The following is a 23,039-nucleotide window of genomic DNA, read 5'->3' as shown; positions in this document are numbered from 1 at the left end:
AGAGAAGGATAAACACTTAAAATTGTACTTTTATGTTAGTCTAATGGCAAAGCACTCAAGAAATATAATCCTTCCCTGTGTGGGCTCTATGCGTTCATTCTGGGGGCTAAGCTTGCTCCATGATTAGGACAAAAGGGGGCTTTATTAATAGCTATCTGGACAATAGGGGTAAATTAGAACTCTGCTGAGAACCCGGGATGTATGCCCCGCCCCCATCCATAGTTCTTCCGTTCGTGCTTTTCTGTGAAATTGTCTCTTCTAAATTCTGCTATGTGACTCTCCACCTTCACTTGGGGCTCACCATTGTCCCGCAGTACCTGTCCCTCTCTCAAGAAGTACATTTTTCCTAGTCTCAATTATATTTGGAAATTCTTGAATGGCAAAGCACAGGAAAGTATTGGTTTAGATCTTCAACTTTTTCTACAAGGAAGGCAGTGACATCCAAATCGAGTCCAATCTAGCCCCAGCTAGACATACGTCTTTATTGTCCTGGTTATTCAGTAAGTAACTGTTCAGTCAAACACACAAACTACACACACACACACACACACACACACACACACAAACACATACCTCCTGAAGGACACACATCGAATCTCACAGATTGTAGGATATAATCCACTAAGAAGGGAAAAAATTATTTTTTCTGTCCCATATTCTACAATGATACTTTTGAGCAGAGGTGAATAATTCTTTGTTGTCAGGAGCTGCCCTGTGCATTGTACTGATAGAATGTTTAGCAGCTGCTCTGGTCTCTAAACACCGGATGCCAATACCACCAACTTTCTCCACTTGTGACCCCCCAAAATATCTTCAAACATTGCCGATTGTTCCCTGAGGGACAAAACTGTCCCCGTTGAGAACTATTGCTCTAGGTTTATGACCTTACCTTGCTATGAATAGCAATTTTAATTATTTTTCTTCATACTCTAGTTTTCAAAATTTCCCTCCTCAGGCTTGAAGATAACGGGAGATAAACCTAGTACAGACCAAAAAGTCTCTTAATGGACATTCTCTTAGCACATTGAAACTACTAAAATTATCACTTGTTAGAAGTCAAGTGAATTCTTAACCAGAGACTGTCCTCCTTTCTGGTCTGTCTGGGGGAGAGATGGTTGGTGATGGTTTCATTCCTCCAGTTACACAATGTTCCTGTGGAGAAGGATATAACCCAAGGATACGACCATACCAAGTTGACAAAATTATTGGGGACACCTGGATGAAGTGGATGGAGGGCTTTCTGGAACATACATTTTAGTGCCAAGCCCTATTAGAACTCAGGTAGATGAGGGGTCAGTGTCTAGTTGAGCCATTCAAGTCATTCATGAGAAAAAAGGGAACCAATTTTCTGCTAGGTGCTTTAACCTCTGCTATCTCAATCCCTCAAGAATTAAGTATTTTTATTGTTGACTCAGAATTTGTGATGTGTTTAAGTTAGATGGTTAGTAAATTTTGTATCCAGCAAAATTTAGCTAACCATCTAAATATGGCTAAATATCTTGGCGTTTAGCCAACAGCAAGATATGACTCCTGATAAAAGGTCTTGATACTACAGAAAAATCTCAATTATAAATCTCACCCCAAGTATTCCAATTCAAAGAGAGGAAGTAACTGTGAGGAAATATGAGGAAGTAATAATTGATGAAATAATATATTGAAGAAGCCTAAAAACAGGGGCACAGTGAAGGAAGTATAATTTGCTGATTGCCACCCAATATCCATCTCCCTCTTCTTCTGCCCAAAGACTTTGGAGAATCGAGGCTGCCTCCATTCTCTGGCCTGGGACTTGGGAAGATTAGCTCCATTCCAGCTATGGGAATGGACCCTGGTTAGTTAAAGTCAATCAGCGAATCCTATCTCCTGCTCTGTATGGTTTGAGGAATAGTCATAATATTCTATTCAGGCCAAAGAGAAAAGATAAATCCCAGGATTTGCTTGGGATCTTCCGGAAGAGGATCTCTCTCCATCTTTAGATGGTATAGTCTGGGGTCTGGAACCACAGCAGTCATTTTGCTCATGGAGCTGTTTGGGGACAAGGAGATTGGGATGGGAAAAAGGACACACAGAGCCTGAGGAAGACGTTGACACTGCAGAAGGCAGGATAAAGAGAGAGAGAAAATAGAATCTTAAAAACATGATTGGAGTGTCCAGATTAAGTTTCTTCTGAAGTCAGACCCACATTTGTACTTTTAGTCAGAAATCAATATAATCCCTTTGGTGTGTAAAGCAGGGCAGGCTGGATTTTCTGTCACTTGTGATCAAAGGGCCCTGACTGTTACAAAGGGTATGTGTGAATGTCGGATGAAGAGAAATTTTTTATATCTCTAAGCCCTCAAAGGTTATTTATAAGGGATAGTTCTTGCCAGGACAATTTGAGCCATTTTACTGAAAACTATAGAGTAAGAGAGATTGTCTTCAAATGTCTAGCCTGCAGATTAAATGCTGTTCAAAGCCTTAGAGCCTAATTCATTCTTACCTCTTATTAAGATGTATTTGCAGGACAGCATCATGATGTTTCTACTGAGGAAAAAGCAGCAAGGTAGAGAAGAAAGAACGGTAAAGTGGGAGTCAAACTCTTCAGTATAAATTCCTACACTGATTTCGTTCCCATGTAGTTAATCTCTCTAATTGTCACTTTAATGATCTGTAAAATCTGTAAAGTTGACACAGTAATGCCTGTTTCATCTACTCATAAAGATTGCAGTAAAGAGTAAATACATGAAAATCCTTTGAGGATTGTGAATAAAATGCAAGCAGGCAGGTACGAATAGAGTTTTGAAATGGTAATAAGAAACAACTTGGTTCAAAACCTTGGACAAACAAAGGCAACTATCAGATGTTGGATTTCTCTGGACGGTGGCTAGATACAGAAAGTTTCATCTGGACTCTGGTATTTGCTTAAAACCATCCTACACAATACATTTCAGAAGTAAGATTATTTCCGGAGAAATTATTATTGAATCATTTTCTTTCTCAACTGTGGGGAATGGTACTAGCCATCAAGGTTACAGAGAGAGGTTAAATATCCTCATGGGGAGAATAGTTGGGGATTCTTTGTACTATTTTTATAACTTTCTTATAAACCTGAAATTATTCCAAACTAAAAAAGTATAAAATTTAGAAAAATCACAGCTAGTTCTACAATCTGTGTTCTAATTGGTTAAAACAAATGCCCCTAGAGAATATTATAACTAAATTTGAAGAATGATAATAATATATAAATTTAAATATGCTAAAGGTAAAAAAAAAATATCCTCACCGGGGGCTCGTGACACAGCTACAGAAATAGAGAGAGGACAAGCTGATTTGAGCTGAAGTAGAGATAGTACCAAGTGCAATGGGAGCACTTTTAAAGTATATTGTTCATTTAGTAATTTTTTTCACTTGAAACAAAAAGAAATCCCCAAATATCACTCTGAGAATCCTGTTGGGATGGTCAAGGAGAGAACGTATGGCTTTCCTTCATTAGCATCAGCTATGGAATGGATTCATGGTGACAATTAGAAGGTAACTCAGGCCATTACCAGCAGCTGGGAAGCTGACGCGCTGGTTATGCTGACACAGACCAGCTAACTTCTACAAGAGAAAGTCAGTGTCTTTCCCTATATGTTGCTGCCACCTCGTGGTTAAATCTTTCTGTGACACACCAAGACAAGATGGATCTAAGCACTCCCAACTTATTTTTCAGTTTTATGTTTCTATGAGCATAATAAATGCTCGATAAGATAAGGCAGAATGAATAAATTTATTGGATAACTCTTCCACATTAGTCATATATCTGGGTTCTGTGGAAGATGCATAAATCCTATTTCTTAAAACGCTTGCATACTATTGATTCACAAAATTGAAAATAGTACAATATAGTGAGTGAGATGAGAATTCTTATACTTCCGCTCTTACTTCGGTTCTTTTGATAACAGCACAAACAGAAATAACTACCATTTGAAGGATGTCTTCATTGTGGCAGGTTTTGTGCTTTGAATAAACTACATTTATAACCCTCACATCATGACTTTATGAGACATTATTATTATTATATATGCTTAACTATGACAAAACTGAGTCTCAGTGAAGTTATAGAACTTGCTCAAGATCACACAATTAGTGACTGATTAAGGCAGGATGCCAACTCAGGTAGCTAACTCCAAATTTGTTATATTTTGAATAAGACTGTACTGATACAATGAGAATATATTTTTTTAAAACAATGCAGAGTTTGCAGATCCATATGAATGTTATTGCTTTCAAAGTATTCACCATTGAAAGTTATCTCCTTTACTTATTCTAAAGATATTCTTCCATTGCCTTAGCTAATATCTTGAAATTTTTTTTTAAATTAATTGACTTTAGAACCAATTTCAGTACATTTAGTAATCCCTATTTGAGTCTATCCTTTTTTTTAGATTATTATCTTTCTTATTTCTTATTCCCCCATTTATTCATTTATGTATTTATTTACTTGCACTGGGTCTTAGCTGCGGCAGGCAGGCTCCTTAGTTGCAGCACGTGAGCTCCTTAGTTGTGGCATCTTAGTTGCGGCATGCATGTGGGATCTAGTTCCCTGACCAGGGATCAAACCCGGGCCCCCTGCACTGGGAGCGTGGAGTCTTATCCACTGTGCCACCAGGGAAGTCCCTGACTCTAACTTTTTAAAAGTCTAGTTTCACATGCTTTGCTTTTTCTCTGAAAAAGTGTGAATGAGAATGAAGAGGACCCTAAAATAAATATTACTGGCAATGTCATTGATATTCTCAACAAGTTTCCCAGAACTGCTCCAGCCTCTTCAAAGGAGTAGATGGCAAAATCTCTTCAAAAACATCCTAGGGGGAAAAGGGATTCAAGCAATAGACTGGAAACTACCAAGAAAACCAGAAAACAAAGAGCTCTTATTGCTTGTAAATAAAAATTAATTTACCTTAAATAACTTGTGGGTCAATTATATAATAAAGCAAAAGTTTCACATTTTCCAAAAATAATGATATGATGGTATATAGGAAAGTCTGTAGGCTGCAGTTAAAGTATAGCTCAGAAAAAATTATAGCATTATTAAGAAAAAATAAAGAAAATAAATAAATTAAGCATATAAATTCGAAGTAGAAAAGGAAAAACAATCCATTACAGGAAAACAAAAGGCAAAACTGATAGATAAAAGCAAAAATCAACTAGAAAACAGAGTAAAATTAATAAATACAAAGAAAGATGGTTCTGTAAGAAAATAAATCACCATCTAAATCTAGTAAAAAAAAAAAAACACAGAACGAAAAGTTACCTAAAGTAAGAATTAAAAAGATGGAAAATAACCACAGAAAAAGAGAAAAATGTAGATACGTAGAAGACAACTTTGTTTTCTATGCAAATAAGTTAGAAAATATGAATGAAATGGAAAATATTTTAAAAATATGTAGTATACTCAAATGACTACAGAAAACATAGGAACTAAAAACATACTGATTTTCAAAGAAGAAATAGTGAAAGTTATTAAAATCCTCTCCTCCCAAAATGACCAGCCCTCAGTGGTCCTTTAAAGTACAAACTTCTATTCTTTGTTTTTTAGGTCAATATTATTGAGTTAAAACTAACTTACAATAAAATCCAACTACTTTAATTAAATTGATCAATGAGTTTGGAAAAATGTATACACTGATGTAACTGCCATCATAATCAAGATAGAATGTTTCCTTATACAAAGAAGTCTCCCTGCCCCTTTTTTTTTTTTAAATTAATTAATTAATTTATTTATTATTTTGGCTGTGTTGGGTCTTCGTTTCTGTGCGAGGGCTTTCTCTAGTTGCGGCGAGAGGGGGGCCACTCTTCATCGCGGTGCGCGGGCCTCTCACCATCGCGGCCTCTCTTGCTGCAGAGCACAGGCTCCAGACGCGCAGGCTCAGTAGTTGTGGCTCACGGGCCCAGTTGCCCCGCGGCATGTGGGATCTTCCCAGACCAGGGCTCGAACCCCTGTCCCCTGCATTGGCAGGCAGATTCTCAACCACTGCGCCACCAGGGAAGCCCCTCCCTGCCCCTTTGCTGGCGATCCCTCTTCCTCAATCCAGATAATTAGTGACCTGATTTCTGTTAATATCAAGCTTTGCTTTATATAGAACATATCAATGGAATCATACAGTATGTATTATTATACATCTGCCTTCTTTCATTTAGTGAAATATTTTGAGTCATCCATGTTAATACCTGTATTGGTGGACTGTTTCTTTTAGTTGATAAGTAGAATTCCAACGCATGTATGCACTGTAATTTGCTTATTCATTCACCTGTTGGTATATATTTGACTTTCCAGTTTGAAGCTATTATTAACAAAATCGCTGTGAACATTTCTGTTCACGACCAAGTATGGACATCTATTTTTATTTATCTGGGATAAATACCTAGTAGTAAAATCGCTGGATTTTATGATTATCCTCAAAATGTTTAATTTTATGAGAAATATCCAAAAAGTATCCCGAGTATTACTACCACTTTATACTTCCACCAGCAGTGTTTAAGTGACAGTTTTCCACAAGATCCCCTACACTTGGTATTTTCAGTCTTCTTGACTACAACCATTCTAGAGGCTATCTAGAGGCTATATAATATCTATTACAGTCTCATCTTGATATTTTCCTGGTGACTAATGATGTTGAGCATCTTTCAACATGCATGTTAGCCATTCAAGACTGTCTTTAATAAAGTGTCAATTCAAATCTTTTGACCATTTTTATTTGCTTTATCTTGTTATTAACTTATGAGTTTTATCTATTAAGGGTCCTACTTCCTTGTCATATGTATACATCGCAAATAAATTAATTCAGAATGAGGTTTGCATTTCATTTTCTAATGGTGTCCAAACAAAGGAATGAAGAGCATCAGAAATATGTGGGAAATGTAACTTACTTGTTCTTAATTATTAAATTCCTTAAAAACTTTTATTGCTTAAAAATTGGTTGTATACAAAAGCAGTGGGGATGAAATGAAAGTATATTTTTACAGAGGTCCCAAATTATATGTGAATTAGAATAACATTATTTGAAAGAAGACTTAATAAAGTTGAAAATACATATTGTAAATGCTTAACATTTTAAAGTAGATGAGTTAGTTAACAACACAGTATTGGAGATAAAATGGAGCACTAATACCAGTTAATCAAAAAAAGACAATAAAATTGAAGACAAAAATAAAATGGCAGTTTATATATCAAGATGGTGCATTAAATCTAACTTTATCAATAATAACATTAATTTAAATAAACTAAATACTCCAATTAAAAGTCAGACTTTCAGACTATCAGACTGAATAAAAATGTGAGCCCAACTATATGCTGTCTTTAAGAAACTCACTTTTAATTTAATGAAACAAATAAGTTTAAAGTTAAAAAAATAGGAAAAAATGCATTATACAAACACAAATAATAAAACAGCTGTAGCTTACATATTTTTCTATTATCTCTTTTCATATCAGGGTTTTTTTGTTTCTTTTATTTTGAAGCCCTTCTATATGATAATGAGAGCATAGTGTATCAAAATGTGTTAGAAACAGTTAAATTTAAATTTTATATTAGAAAATAAATAATAATTATAAAATTAATGATCTTAGGTCTCCATCTTAAGAAGCTAGAAAAATAAATGTTGATTAAACCCAAGTAAGTAGAAACATACAAAGTAATAAGTAGATATAAATAAAATTTAAAATGGACAAACAATAAGTAATCCATGAAGCCAAAAGCTGTTTTACTGAAATGGTCAATAAAATTGATAAACTTCTAGATAAACTGATCAAGAAAAAAGAGAGAAGGTACAAATGACCAATATCAGGAATCAAATAGATTTCAGTACTATAGGTCTCATAGAAATGAAGAGGCCAATTAGGGAGTATTATAGAAAAAATTTATGCCAATAAACCTGAAAACTCAAATAAAATGGACAAATTCCATGAAAGATAAACATTACCAAAATTGATACAAGAAGAAAAAGAAAATTTCAGTAGTCCTATAACTACTAAAGAAATTGAATTTGTAATCTATACATGTATCTATCCTCAGAATTTTAGGTGACTCACATGATATCACTGATGAATTCCATCAAAACGTTCAAAGAGGGCTTCCCTGGTGGCGCAGTGGTTGAGAATCTGCCTGCCAATTCAGGGGACACGGGTTTGAGCCCTGGTCTGGGAAGATCCCACATGCCGTGGAGCAACTAGGCCCGTGAGCCACAACTGCTGAGCCTGCGCGTCTGGAGCCTGTGCTCCGCAACAAGAGAGGCCACGACAGTGAGAGGCCCACGCATTGTGATGAAGAGTGTCCCCGCTTGCCGCATCTAGAGAAAGCCCTCACATAGAAACGAAGGCCCAACACAGCCAAAAATAAATAAATTTAAAAAAATACATTAATTGTCAAAACTAGAGTCATCATCATTATCATTATTATTAAATTAAAAAAAAAGTTCAAAGAAGAAATAAGACCAACCCTACACAAACTCCTTCAGAAAATAGATGAGACAAATACTTCTAGATTCACTTTATGAGAACAGAATACTTTTGATCTAAAGTCAGACAAAGATATCACAGGAGACGAAAGCTCAGTGTGACCTCTCGCAAGAACACAAATACAAAAATAATTTTTTTTAACTATTAACAATCTAATCCAGCTACGTATAAAAAGAATAATATATCATGACTAACCATAGTTTATTCTAAGAAGGCAATGTTGGTTTACCACAAATATCAGTGTAATTTATCATATTAACAGAATGAAGAAGAAAACACATGTGATTTTCTCAATAGATGAAGAAAAAGAATATTTGAAAAAATTCAACCATGATTAAGGACATTTACGAAAAACTTCTGGATAACATTATACTTAAAATATGGAATAAACCAAGAATATCTACTCACTACATTTATCTAGACGTTTTAACCAGTGCAATAAGGCAAGAAATAAAAGGCTAACAGTTTGGAAAGGAAGAAGTAAAATTGTCTTTATTTATAGAAGACAAAATAATTTAGGTAGAAAATCTTCAATAATCTGCAGTAAAAGTATTACAACTAAAGAGGAGTGTAGCAAACAGGTGAATATACAAAAATTATTGTATATTTACATATTATCAACAAATAATTTAAGTGAAATTTTAAAAATACCATAAACCATGGCAACAAAAATCATGAAATAATTGGGACAAAATTTTTTAAATATGTACAAAATTGATACATTGAATATTACAAAATATTGCTAAGAGAAATTAAAGGGAGCTAAATGAATTGAGAAATAAACCATGTTTATGTATTGGAAGACTCAAAATTGTTCAGGTATCGATTCTCATGACATACAATAAAACTTAAGTATTAGCTATTGTTGTTAATAACAGACTTTTATTAAACACCAAACAGGAAATTGTCACTATTTGACCTGTCTGGCTTCTCCCTGAAAAATAATAATAAAGAAAAATACAGTCTCAAAGACATGTGGGGACCAAAAATCATACCAAAGTATGCACAACTGGAGTCCCAGAAGAAAAGGAGAAAGAATTGGGTAGAAAAAAATCGTTGAAGAAATAATGGCCAAAAAATTTCCCAAGCTTAAGGAAAATCATTTATCTAACATCTGAGAAACTCAACAAATATTAACTGGGATTAATTCATAGAGTTTCACACCTAGAAACATCATGGTTAAACTGTCAAAAGTCAAGAAAAAGAGTGGATGTTGACAACATCAAGGGTCACTTTTGATTCATCATATACTAGGGAATCCTCATAAGATTAACAGAATATTTATCATCAGAAACTATTGAGGCCAGAAGACAGTGGAAAGATCTATTGAAAGTACTGAAAGAAATAGACTGTTAACCAAGAATTCTATGTCTAACAAAACTATCCTCCAAAATAAGATGGTGAAATTAAAACATTTGTAGACAACAAAAATTGAGAGAATCTTTTGCTAAGACACCTGCACTACAAGGTGCTTAAAAGAGTACTTCAGGCTGAAATTAAAGGATACTAGAAGATTTGATTGACTGAAGAAATAAAAAACAGCAATAAAATGAAATCCATTTACTCTTTTATATGAGTGTATTTTTGTTTGTAACACTTTTCTTCTCCTATCTGATTTAAAACAAATGTACAAAGAAAAATATAAGACTATGTTGATCAACTTTCATTCATGATAAAAACTCTCAACAAAGTGGGTATGAGAGAATGGACACCAACATAATAAAGGCCATATACGACAAGCCCATAATTAAATTATGCTCTATGGTGAAAAGGTGTAAGTTTTCCCTCTAAGATCAGAACAAGCCGAGGATACCCACTCTCACCACTTTTACTCAACTTAGTACTGGAAGTCCTAGCCAAGGAAAGGAAAAGAAATAAGAGGCATCCTAATCCTAAAAAGGATGAAGTAAAACTGTCATTATTTGCAGATGACATGATATCATATATATAGAAAACCATAAAGACACCAGAAAACTGTTAGAATTAACACACAAATTCAGTAAACTTGCAGAAAACAAAATCAGTATACAAAAATCAGTTGTGTTTCTATACAGTAATAATAATGACAAGAAAGAAAAATTGAGGAAAAAAATACCCTTTTACAACTGCATCAAAAAGAATAAAATATCTAGGAAAAAATTTAACCAAAAAGGTGAAAGACTTGTACACTGAAAATTATGACATTAGTGAAAGAAATTAGAAGACACGAATAAATAGAAAGATATTCCATGCCCATACATTGGAAGAATGAATATTGTTAAAATGTCCACAGTACCAAAAGCTATCTACAGATTCAACACAACCCCTATCAAAATTCCAATGGCATTTTTCACAGAAATAGAACAAACAATCCTGAATTTGTGTGGAACCACAAAAGACCCCAAATAGCTAAAGCAATTTTCAGAAAGAAGAATAAAGCTGCAAGCATTATACTTCTTGATTTGAAACTATATTACAAAACTACAATAATCAAGAGTATGGTATTGGCATGAAAACATAGATTAATAGAACAAAATAGAGAGCCTAGAAATAAACCCACACAGATATGGTCAATTAATTTATGACAAAGAAGGCAAGAATATATACAATGGAGGAAGAACAATCTCATCAATAAATAGTATTGGAAAAACTGGACAGCCACATGCAAAAGAATGAAACTGAACCACTATCCTACACCAGACACAAAAATTAACTCAAAATGGATTAAGGACTTGCCTATAAGACCTAAAACCATAAAACTTTTAGAAGGAAATATAGGTGGTAAACTACTTGACACAGGTCTTGGTGATGATTTTTTGAATCTGATACCAAAAGCAAAAGCAACCAAGGCAAAAATCAACAAGTGAGACTAAATAAAACTAAAAAGATTCTGCACAGCAAAGGAAACTATTCACAAAATGAAAAGGCAACCTACAGAATGATTATTCTGCACTTTGAAATAGTGAACATTATAGCATGTGTAGTATCTCTCAGTAAAGCTATTTATTAAAAATCTACTAGGACTTCAGCTTCAAGCCAAGATGGAGTAGCATTAATCCTCCTAGCAGACACAAATAAACAACTGGAAAAAATTCATTAAGCAACAGTTTTCAAGAATTTGGACGTTTAGCAATTCAAAGACAGTGATCCCAGAATGATGAGAAACACAGAGGTAAGCCTTACATTTGCTCCAGCCTAGAAAGATTTTCCATGACAAAGCACAAGAAGGCAGACTCAATGTGTAGTTTCCCTGAGTTATGAAGATGGGAATGGGAACCTGAGGTAAGTTTTTAAGGCAGAATATTTATCCTACAGAAATGAAAGCATATGTCTATACAACAACTTACACATAATGTTCGTAACAGTTCCATTTGTAACAATAAAAAATTAGAAACAATTCAAATGTCCATCAACAGATGAATAAATAAATATATTGGGATATATACATACAATGAAATACTACTCAGCTCTAAGGAAATTAATTATTGATACATATAAGCAACAAGGATAGAGCTCAAGAAAATTATGCTAAGATTTTTGCCTTTGGTGTCAAGCTTGGTAATTTTTTGTTTCTTGATCTCGTTGCTGATTATAAGGATATATTCAATTTATGAAAATTCATGTGATATGTATACTTTTCTAAATGTATATTATATTTCAATAAAACAATCTTACGAATCAATGACTTCTCTATATTTTGACAAACGCCAGTTTAAAAACCATATGAAGACCTCATTTGAAACAGAAAAATTACCTTGGAATAAATTTAGTAAATTTATCTTCACGTAAAGATATTTGCAGACTTTGTTATAAAATATAAATGAATATGTAAATCAATTGAGTCATGCTATATTCCTAGATGGAAATACTGAGTATCATAAAAAGTAAATTTTGTTTCAAGTTATCTGATTGATTTAAATCTACTCTAATGAAAATTGGAACTCTACTTAATTATTTCAAAACGTATCATGTGACCCTATGATTCCTTTGGAAACAAAAAATAAGATAGAAATGTTGAGACGAAATGTTTTTCGGAAAGAAAATACATGAGCAAGAACTTCCCCTACTTACTATTTGTCATTGTTTTTGCATCCCGGCAACAGAACCCCTTCCTATGCTTAGGGACTCCTTTTCCTGAAGAAGCTAAGGTTGCCTCCCTAGAAGACTTGTAAATGTAAAGTATTTGCATTCCCAGCCTCCATAGCTCAAGTTGTGGTCACACAGTTTATGCCATGCCAATCAGACACACCCTTCCTCACACCCTTTCCAATCACACACCCTTAGTGATTGGAAATTCACGTTGTGTTGATAGGTGGTAGCAGAGGCAGCAGCTACTTCTAGTTTCCAAGAGCTGCAGTGAGTGACAGCAATTCCAGTGGAATTAGTGTCCAGTTTTAGTCATATGTACTACCTACGTCCCAGCAACAGCAGAAGGGTACTGGATAGGATTTGAGGCATTCTTTTCTGTGTAACCTCTACACCTATTCGTCTGGCACCTTAAGAGATTCTGTCAGTTACCACCATCCTTTTAATAATCCTTTCCTACTTATATAAACCATCATCCTTTTGCTTATAGCAATGTTTTGTTGGACTCTTAACATTATAAGTTAGACTCTCATGTTTACAACTAAACTAATGCAATTGACAACAATTCCACCAAGAAAGTTTGTGAAATTTAGGATGTATTACTGGCCTAGTTGGTGCTGAGAGCAGTGAAAAATCCTGGTGCAATTAAGGGCTGGAACTCTGACAGCTAGAGGCATGCATGGGCTGTCTGGGATCACATGTAATAAACGGCCCATTACAGGCAAAGCTTGGAAGTCTGAGTGGTCTGTGCATGGAAGAATATGTAGGGCATGAGAATTTCAAGGGATTGGAGGTGAACAGGTGGCTCCTAATAGTGGTTGACAACTTCAAGATAGGGAGTAACAACTTAAAAGTCCAGAATTCTCAGCTCAGGGCATAGATTGAAAAGCAGAGAATTTTCCTAATAGTAGCATAGCTATAATCTCTTTCCTCTTGCACCCCAAGGCTGACACAGCTAAAGAAATAAACTTTGCAAGTTTCAGTAACACAATAGATTTTATCTACATTAAATCATTTTCTATTACTATGTCCTTCAAAATTTTTTTCTAAAACATTTCTTGGTATGTTTTATTCATGATGTTTTCATTTTTCTTGATATTGTAAGTGGAATATTTCCCATTCACATTATAACTTGTTATTGCTCTAAAGAGAACATCTAATAATTTTCATAAGTAAATATTATAATTATGCACTTAAAATCTCTTGGTTCTTAATAGTTGTCAAAGTAATTCATTCATTTTCCTGGTTGGTGCATCATGTACATATAATAATAATTCTTTGTCCTCTTTTCCATTATTTATATATTATTTTCCCTAAAAAACATATTGCCTATTTATTCTAGTATTATACATCTTTTGATTCCAAGTGTCCTAAAATATTTTTCATTAGTGAAGAGATGTTGAGTTTCTTTTTTCAAATAGCTTTCCAGCATTGTTTGAGAGTATCATATTTTTCTTCCATTCGGCCTATAAATGTGATAAAATATGTTAATTGACTTTCTATCAATGTTCTTTCTTGGTGGGAGTCACAATCTTATTAACAGCAAGTCTCCTTCTCAGGGAATGAAACAGACTGATTTAGAAAGATTTCAGGAACTGACTTGAGTCCACACCTCCAGGTCCTTAGAACTTCCTAGTGCTGACTTGTCAGGAAACAGAGTAGGAGAAATGATGTTTTCCTGTTTTCGCTTCAACCTGTTTCAGGGCCAGAAAGCCCATGAGCCAGGGTGCGAAATGAAAAAGAAAAATAATAGCAATTTAAGAGGAGAAACACCACCAACTTCTACGGAGGGGTAGATTTTTATTGTTCCTTCACCAAATAGGATCAACGATGATTTACAAAATCGTCAAACGAAAGGTGAAATGTCATCTTTAAGGAACAAAGCCCAGATAGATATGGTAAGAGGTAACATGGTAGTAGTTGATCCTACCTTATCTATCTGGGGCTTGTTCCTTAAAAATGACATTTCACCCTTCGTTTTAGTCTTATTCCACCTCTTATATGTGAAAAGCTAGATTTCCAACATAACATATCCCACTTCTTGGAACAGCTGATACCCCATGACTTGTGCCATCTGTTTTGCGCAGCACCGACCTACCAGGCAGAGTTCCTTACGCATGACTAACTGACAGTAAGAAATATTTCACAGAACTATACGAATTCACGTTTGAAGATATTATACCAATTCTTAACATCACCAATCTACATATGAAAAATGAATTCTCTGCTTAGAGTAAAGGTCAAAACTTAAACACATTTCAAAGTATAAGTTGTGCACTTATACCATAAATACGTTGCACTCTTCCAATATTTTGACATGGTCAAAATAATATATAGGTGGGAGCAGAGTGGATTAATTTTTTTCCTCATATCCCCCTCTAAGAGAGAAGAAGAAATGAATGGTTTTTAGTGCCAAATATTGTTTGTGTCTCCACAAACATTCTTTCATTGACTAAGGAGGAAAGTCAGGGTCCAGCAGCAGAGCTGTTGACCCCAGCTCTTGGTCGTCCTGCATACCACACAGCCTCACTAAGCTGGGTTCCGTGCATTCAGTCCTGCCACCAAACTTGTATAAGGACCTCATCAACCTCTGACAGTCTTGTCTGTCCAAAGTCTTGCTTTCTTCTAGACTCAGCTCATCTCACTTTGTCCTTTTTCTGACTCCTGCAAAATATACTGGCCTCCCTTTCCTCTGAACAGCAATAAAATTCAGACAACTTTATCACATGAATTTCAACGCTCATATATATTTTAGTGTTATTCAATTAGTTATGATACAGTACTTTATAGTTTTCAAAAGTTTTGTCAATTAGATTATACCTCAACCAGTTTCTTTATCCTGACAAAATCCAACATCAAGTTGAGTTTCTGATACTCAAGGGTGTGTGATTAAATAGAATTGTTTATAGATTCATAAAGTCTCCAAAGCATGAGGATAGATATGAACCTTGAAAGTTCATCTTTTCTACTTTACTGCCTTTGTGCACATGTTGATGATTGAAGTGAAAAAAAAAGTTTTATTACAGAACAATAGAAAAATTAAAATTGTAGGAACCTATAAGGCAATTAACTAAATAATATTTTGAAACAATTTTTAAAATTGGAGCTTAACTAAATAATAATGATAATTAGAACTATGATTTTATAACTGTGTTCTCTGGAGCTCTGGGATTCTCTAAGGTGTATCAAGGACTTTGGGGGTGGGGTGAGGATAAAAAGAAAAGAAGACTAAACAGGTGAAAGTCAGCCTCTTCAACACAGCCTAAGCCAAAATAGTCCCACTCCCATTTATTTGACATTTTGAAGTTGTATGGAATATGTCTTTTATAAAAAGAGGATCAGAGGATCAAACCAATAGATAACTTTAAAAACCAGTCATTTGGTTAAGTGCTTATCTTTTAAGAATAAAGAAATTATAGGTCAACTAGGACAAGTAACTATCTGACCTCACCCAGCTTGATAGTGGCTGACTTGAGACAGGAGAAAGATTCAGGAAACATTTATGAAGAACAGATGGTCTGCTCAGTACCTCCATAAGCCCTCATGTATCCACAAGGCAGCTTTCCGTGTAGGTTCAGAAAGATTTGTCCCAACAACCTGTTGAGTGATTAGATTATTAAGAAAAAAATTTATTGTGGCTATACTTTGCCATTCAGAAGAGATACTAATATTATTTTTAAATATAGTGAAGACTGAAGAGAGACCTTCAAGATGGTGGAAGAGTAAGACGCGGAGATCACCTTCCTCCCCACAAATACATCAGAAATACATCTACATGTGGAACAGCTCCTACAGAACACCTACTGAATGCTGGCAGAAGACCTCAGACCTCCCAAAAGGCAAGAAACTCCCCACATACCTGGGTAGGGCAAAAGAAAAAAGAAACAACAGAGACAAAAGAATAGGGACGGGACCTGCACCAGTGGGAGGGAGCCATGAAGGAGGAAAGGTTTCCACACACTAGAAGCCCCTTCGCGGGCGGAGACTGCGGGTGGCGGAGGGGGGAGCTTCGGAGCCACGGAGGAGAGCGCAGCAACAAGGGGTGCGGAGGGCAAAGCGGAGAGATTCCCGCTCAGAGGCTCGGCGCCGAGCAGCACTCACCAGCCCGAGAGGCTTGTCTGCTCACCCGCCGGGGCAGGCGGGGGCTGGGAGCTGAGGCTCGGCCTTCGGAGGTCAGATCGCAGGGAGAAGACTGGGGTTAGCGGCATGAACACAGCCTGAAGGGGCTAGTGCGTCACAGCTCGCCGCGAGGGAGTCCGGGAAAAGGTCTGGAGCTGCCGAAGAGGCAGAGACTTTTTCTTGCCTCTTTGTTTCCTGGTGCGCGAGGAGAGGGGATTCAGAGCGCCGCGTAAACGAGCTCCAGAGACGGGCGCGAGCCGCGGCTATCAGCGCGGACCCCAGAGACGGCATGAGACGCTAAGGCTGCTGCTGCTGCCACCAAGAAGCCTGTGTGCGAACACAGGTCACTCTCCACACCGCCCCTCCCGGGAGCCTGTGCAGCCCGCCACGGCCAGGGTCCCGTGATCCGGGGACAACTTACCCGGGAGAACATACGGCGCACCTCAGGCTGCTGCAACATCACGCCGGCCTCTGACGCTGCAGGCTCGCCCCGCCTCCTCCGTACCGCTCCCTCCCCCCGGCCTGAGTGAGCCAGAGCCCCCGAAGCAGCTGCTCCTTTAACCTCGTTCTGCCTGGGCGGGAACAGACGCCCTCAGGCGACGTACACGCAGAGGCGGGGCCAAATCCAAAGCTGAACCCCAGGAGCTGTGCGAACAAAGAAGAGAAAGGGAAATTTCCCCCAGCAGCCTCAGGAGCAGCGGATTAAATCTCCACAATCAACTTGATGTACCCTGCACCTGTGGAATACCTGAATAGACCATGAATCATCCCAAAATTGAGGCAGTGGACTTTGGGAGCAACGAAATATATATATATTTTTTCCTTTTTCTCTTTATCTGAGTGTGTATGTGTATGCTTCTTTGTGTGATTTTGTCTGTATAGCTTTGCTTTTACCATTTGTCCTAGGGTTGTGTCTGTCCATTTTTTGTTGTTTTTGGGGTTTTTTTGTAGTTTAGTTTTTAGCACTTGTTATCATTGGTGGATTTGTTTTTTGGTTTGGTTGCTCTCTTCTTTCTTTCTTTTTTTTCTTTTTCTATTACTTTTAAATTTTTTATTCTTAATAATTATTTTTTATTTTAATAACTTTATTTTATTATTTTTCTTCCTTTCTTTCTTTTTTTCTCCCTTCTGAGCCGTGTGGCTGACAGGGTCTTGGTGATCCAGCCGGGTGTCAGGCCTGTGACTCTGAGGTGGGAGAGCCAAGTTCAGGACATTGGTCCACCAGAGACCTCCCGCTCCACGTAATGTCAAATGGCAAAAGCTCTCCCAGAGATCTCCATCTCAACGATAAGACCCAGCGCCACTCAACGACCAGCAAGCTCCAGCACTGGATATCCCATGCCAAACAACAAGCAAGACAGGAACACAACCCCACCCATTAGTAGAGAGACTGCCTAAAATCATAATAAGGTCAAAGACACCCCAAAACACACCAACGGACGTGGTCCTGCCCACCAGAAAGACAAGATCCAGCCTCATCCACCAGAACACAGGCACTAGTCCCCTCCACCAGGAAGCCAACACAACCCACTGAACCAAATTTAGCCACTGGGAGCAGACACCAAAAACAACGGGAAACATGAACCTGTGGCCTGCAAGAAGGAAAGCCCAAACACAGTAAGTTAAGCAAAATGAGAAGACAGAGAAACACAGCAGATGAAGGAGCAAGGTAAAAACCCACCAGACCAAACTAATGAAGAGCAAATAGGCAGTCTACCTGAAAAAGAATTCAGAGTAATGATAGTAAAGATGATCCAAAATATTGGAAATAGAATGGAGAAAATACAAGAAACGTTTAACAAGGACCTAGAAGAAGTAAAGAGCAAAGAAATAATGATGAACAACTCAATAAATGATATTAAAAATTCTCTAGAAGGAATCAATAGCAGAATAACTGAGGCAGAAGAACGGATAAGTGACCAGGATGATAAAATAGTGGAAATAACTACTGCAGAGCACAATTTAAAAAAAGAGTGAAAAGAATTGAGGACAGTCGAGAGACCTCTGGGACAACATTAAACACAACAACATTCGAATTATAGGGGTACCAGAAAAAGAAGGGAAAAGAAAGGGACTGAGAAAATATTTGAAGAGATTATAGTTGAAAACTTCCCTAATATGGGAAAGGAAATGTTTAATCAAGCCTAGGAAGCACAGAGAGTCCCATACAGGGTAAATGCAAGGAGAAACATGCCAAGATACATACTAATCAAACTATCAAAAATTAAATACAAGGGAAAAATATTAAAAGCAGCAAGGGAAAAACAACAAGTGACATACAAGGGAATCCCCATAAGGTTAACAGTGGATATTTCAGCAGAAACTCTGCAAGCCAGAAGGGAGTGGCAAGACATATTTAAAATGATGAAAGGGAAAAACCTACAACCAAGATTACTCTACCCAGCAAGGATCTCATTCAGATTCGATGGAGAAATTAAAATCTTTACATACAAGCAAAAGCTAAGAAAATTCAGCACCACCAAACCAGCTTTACAACAAATGCTAAAGGAACTTCTCTAGGCAGGAAACACAAGAGAAGGAAAAGACCTACATAACAAAACCAAAACAGTTAAGGAAATGGTAATAGGAACATACATATCAATAATTACCTTAAATGTAAATGGATTAAATGCTCTAACCAAAAGACACAGCCTTGCTGAGTGGATACAAAAACAAGACCCATCTATATGCTGTCTACAAGAGACCCACTTCAGACCTAGGGACACATACAGACTGAAAGTGAGGGGATGGAAAAAGATATTCCATGCAAAAGGAAATCAAAAGAAAGCTGGAGTAGCAATTCTCATATCAGACAAAGTAGACTTTAAAATAAAGACTATTACAAGAGACAGAGAAGGACACTACATAATGGTCAAGGGATCAATCCAAGAAGAAGATATAATAATTGTAAATATTTATGCACCCAACATAGGAGCACCTCAATACATAAGGCAAATGCTAACAGCCGTAAAAGGGGAAATCAACAGTAACACAATCACAGTAGGGAACTTTAACACCCCACTTTCTCCAAAATGAAAATAAATAAGGAAACACAAGCTTTAAATGATACATTAAGCAAGATGGACTTAATTGATATTTATAGGACATTCTTTTCAAAAACAACAGAATACACTTTCTTCTCAAGTGCTCATGGAACACTCTCCAGGATAGATCATATCTTGGGTCACAGATCAAGCCTTGGTAAATTTAAGAAAATTGAAATCTTATCAAGTATCTTTTCTGACCACAACACTATGAGACTAGATATCAATTACAGGAAAAAAACTGTAAAAATTACAAACACATGGAGGCTAAACAATATACTAATAGTAACCAAGAGATCACTGAAGAAATCAAAGACAAAATCAAAAAATACCCAGAAACAAATGACAATGGAAACACGACGGCCCAAAACCTATGGGATGCAGCATAAGCATCACTAAGAGGGAAGTTTATAGCAATACAATCCTACCTCAAGAAACAAGAAACATCTCAAATAAACAACCTAACCTTACACCTAAAGCAATTAGAGAAAGAAGAAGAACAACAAAAACCCCAAAGTTAGCAGAAGGAAAGAAATCATAAAGATCAGATCAGAAATAAATGAAAAAGAAATGAAGGAAACAATAGCAAAGATCAATAAAAATAAAAGCTGGTTCTTTGAGAAGGTAAACAAAATTGGTAAACCATTAACCAGACTCATCAAGAGAAAAAGCGAGAAGACTCAAATCAATAGAATTAGAAATGAAGAAGGAGAAGTAACAACTGACACTGCAGAAATACAAAGGATCATGAGAGATTACTACAAGCAACTATATGCCAATAAAATGGACAACCTGGAAGAAATGGGCAAATTCTTAGAAAAGCACAACCTTCCGAGACTGAACCAGGAAGAAATAGAAAATATAAACAGATCAATCACAAGCACTGAAATTGAGACTATGATTAAAAATCTTCCAACATACAAAAGCCCAGGACCAGCTGGCTTCACAGGTGAATTCTATCAAACATTTAGAGAAGAGCTAGCACCTAACCTTCTCAAACTCTTCCAAAATATAACAGAGGGAGGAACACTCCCAAACTCATTCTATGAGACCGCCATCACCCTGATACCAAAACCAGACAAAGATGTCACAAAAAGAAAACTACAGGCCAATATCACTGATGAACATAGATGAAAAATTCCTCAACAAAATACTAGCAAACAGAATCTAACAGCACATTAAAAGGATAATACACTATGATTAAGTGGGATTTAATCATAGGAATGCAAGGATTCTTCAATATATGCAAATCAATCAATGTGATAAAACATAGTAACAAATTGAAGGATAAAAACGATATGATCATCTCAAAAAGAGTTGACAGAAAAGCTTTAGACAAAATCCAACCCCCATTTATAATAAAAACCCTCCAGAAAGTAGGCATAGAGGGAACTTACCTCAACATAATAAAGGCGATATATGACAAACCCACAGCCAACATCGTTCTCAATGGTGAAAACTGAAACCATTTCCACTAAGATCAGGAACAAGACAAGGTTTCCCACTCTCACCACTGCTATTCAATATAGTTTTGGAAGTCTTAGCCACAGCAATCAGAGAAGGAAAAGAAAGAAAAGGAATCCAAATCATTAAAGAAGAAGTAAAGCTGTCACTGTTTGCAGATGACTTGACACTATACATAGAGAATCCTAAAGACTCTACCAAAAAACTACTAGAGGTAATCAATGAATTTGGCAAAGTAGCAGGATACAAAATTAATGTACGGAAATCTCTTGCATTCCTTTACACTAATGATGAAAAATCTGAAAGAGAAACTAAGGAAACACTCCCATTTACCATTGCAACAAAAAGAATAAAATACCTAGGAATAAACCTACCTAAGGAGACAAAAGACCTGTATGCAGAAAAGTATAAGACACTGATGAAAGAAATTAAAGATGATACCAACAGATGGAGAGATATACCATGTTCTTGGATTGGAAGAATCAATATTGTGAAAATGACTCTACTACCCAAAGCAATCTACAGATTCAATGCAATCCCTATCAAACTACCAGTGGCATTTTTCACAGAACTAGAACAAAAAATTTCACAATTTGTATGGAAACACAGAAGTCCCTGAGTAGCCAAAGCAATCTTGAGAAAGAAAAATGGAGCTGGAGGAATCAGGCTCCCTGACTTCAGACAATAGTACAAAGCTACAGTAATCAAGACAGTATGGTACTGGCACAAAAAATAGAAATATAGATCAATGGAACAGGATAGAAAGCCCAGAGATAAACCCATGCACATATGGTCACCTTATTTTTGATAAAGGAGGCAAGAATATACAATGGAGAAAAGACAGCCACTTCAATAAGTGGTGCTGGGAAAACTGGACAGCTACATGTAAAAGAATGAAATTAGAACACTCCCTAGCACCATACACAAAAAATAAACTCAAAATGGATTAAAGATCTAAATGTAAGGCCAGACACTATCAAACTCTTAGAGGAAAACATAGGCAGAATACTCTATGACATAAATCACAGCAAGATCCTTTTTGACCCACCTCCTAGAGAAATGGAAATAAAAACAAAAATAAACAAATGGGACCTAATGAAACTTAAAGGCTTTTGCCCAGCAAAGGAAGCCATAAACAAGATGAAAAGACAACCTTCAGAATGGGAGAAAATATTTGCAAATGAAGCAACTGACAAAGGATTAATCTCCAAAATATACAAGCAGTTCATGCAGCTCAATATCAAAAAAACAAACAACCCAATCCAAAAATGGGCAGAAGACCTAAATAGACATTTATCCAATGAAGATATACAGATTGTCAACAAACACATGAAAGAATGCTCAACATCACTAATCATTAGAGAAATGTTAATCAAAACTACCATGAGATATCATCTCACACCGGTCAGAATGGTCATCATCAAAAAATCTACAAACAATAAATGCTGGAGAGGGTGTGGAGAAAAGGGAACCCTCTTGCACTGTTGTTGCGAATGTAAGTTGATACAGCCATTATGGAGAACAGTATGGAAGTTCCTTAAAAAACTAAAAATAGAACTACCATATGACATAGCAATCCCACTACTGGGCAAACCACTACCTGAGAAAACCATAATTCAAAAAGAGTCATGTACCACAATGTTCATTGCAGCTCTATTTACAATAGCCAGGACATGGAAGCAACCTAAGTGTCCATCAACAGATGAATGGATAAAGAAGATGTGGCACATATATGCAATGGAATATTACTCAGCCATAAAAAGAAAAGAAATTGAGTTATTTGTAGTGAGGTGGATGGACCTAGAGTCTGTCATACAGAGTGAAGTAAGTCAGAAAGAGAAAAACAAATACCGTATGCTAACACATATATCTTGA

Source organism: Eubalaena glacialis, chromosome 9 (genome assembly GCF_028564815.1).
Source record: "Eubalaena glacialis isolate mEubGla1 chromosome 9, mEubGla1.1.hap2.+ XY, whole genome shotgun sequence".
NCBI lineage: Eukaryota > Metazoa > Chordata > Mammalia > Artiodactyla > Balaenidae > Eubalaena > Eubalaena glacialis.
Note: the sequence above shows the minus strand (reverse complement) of the source record.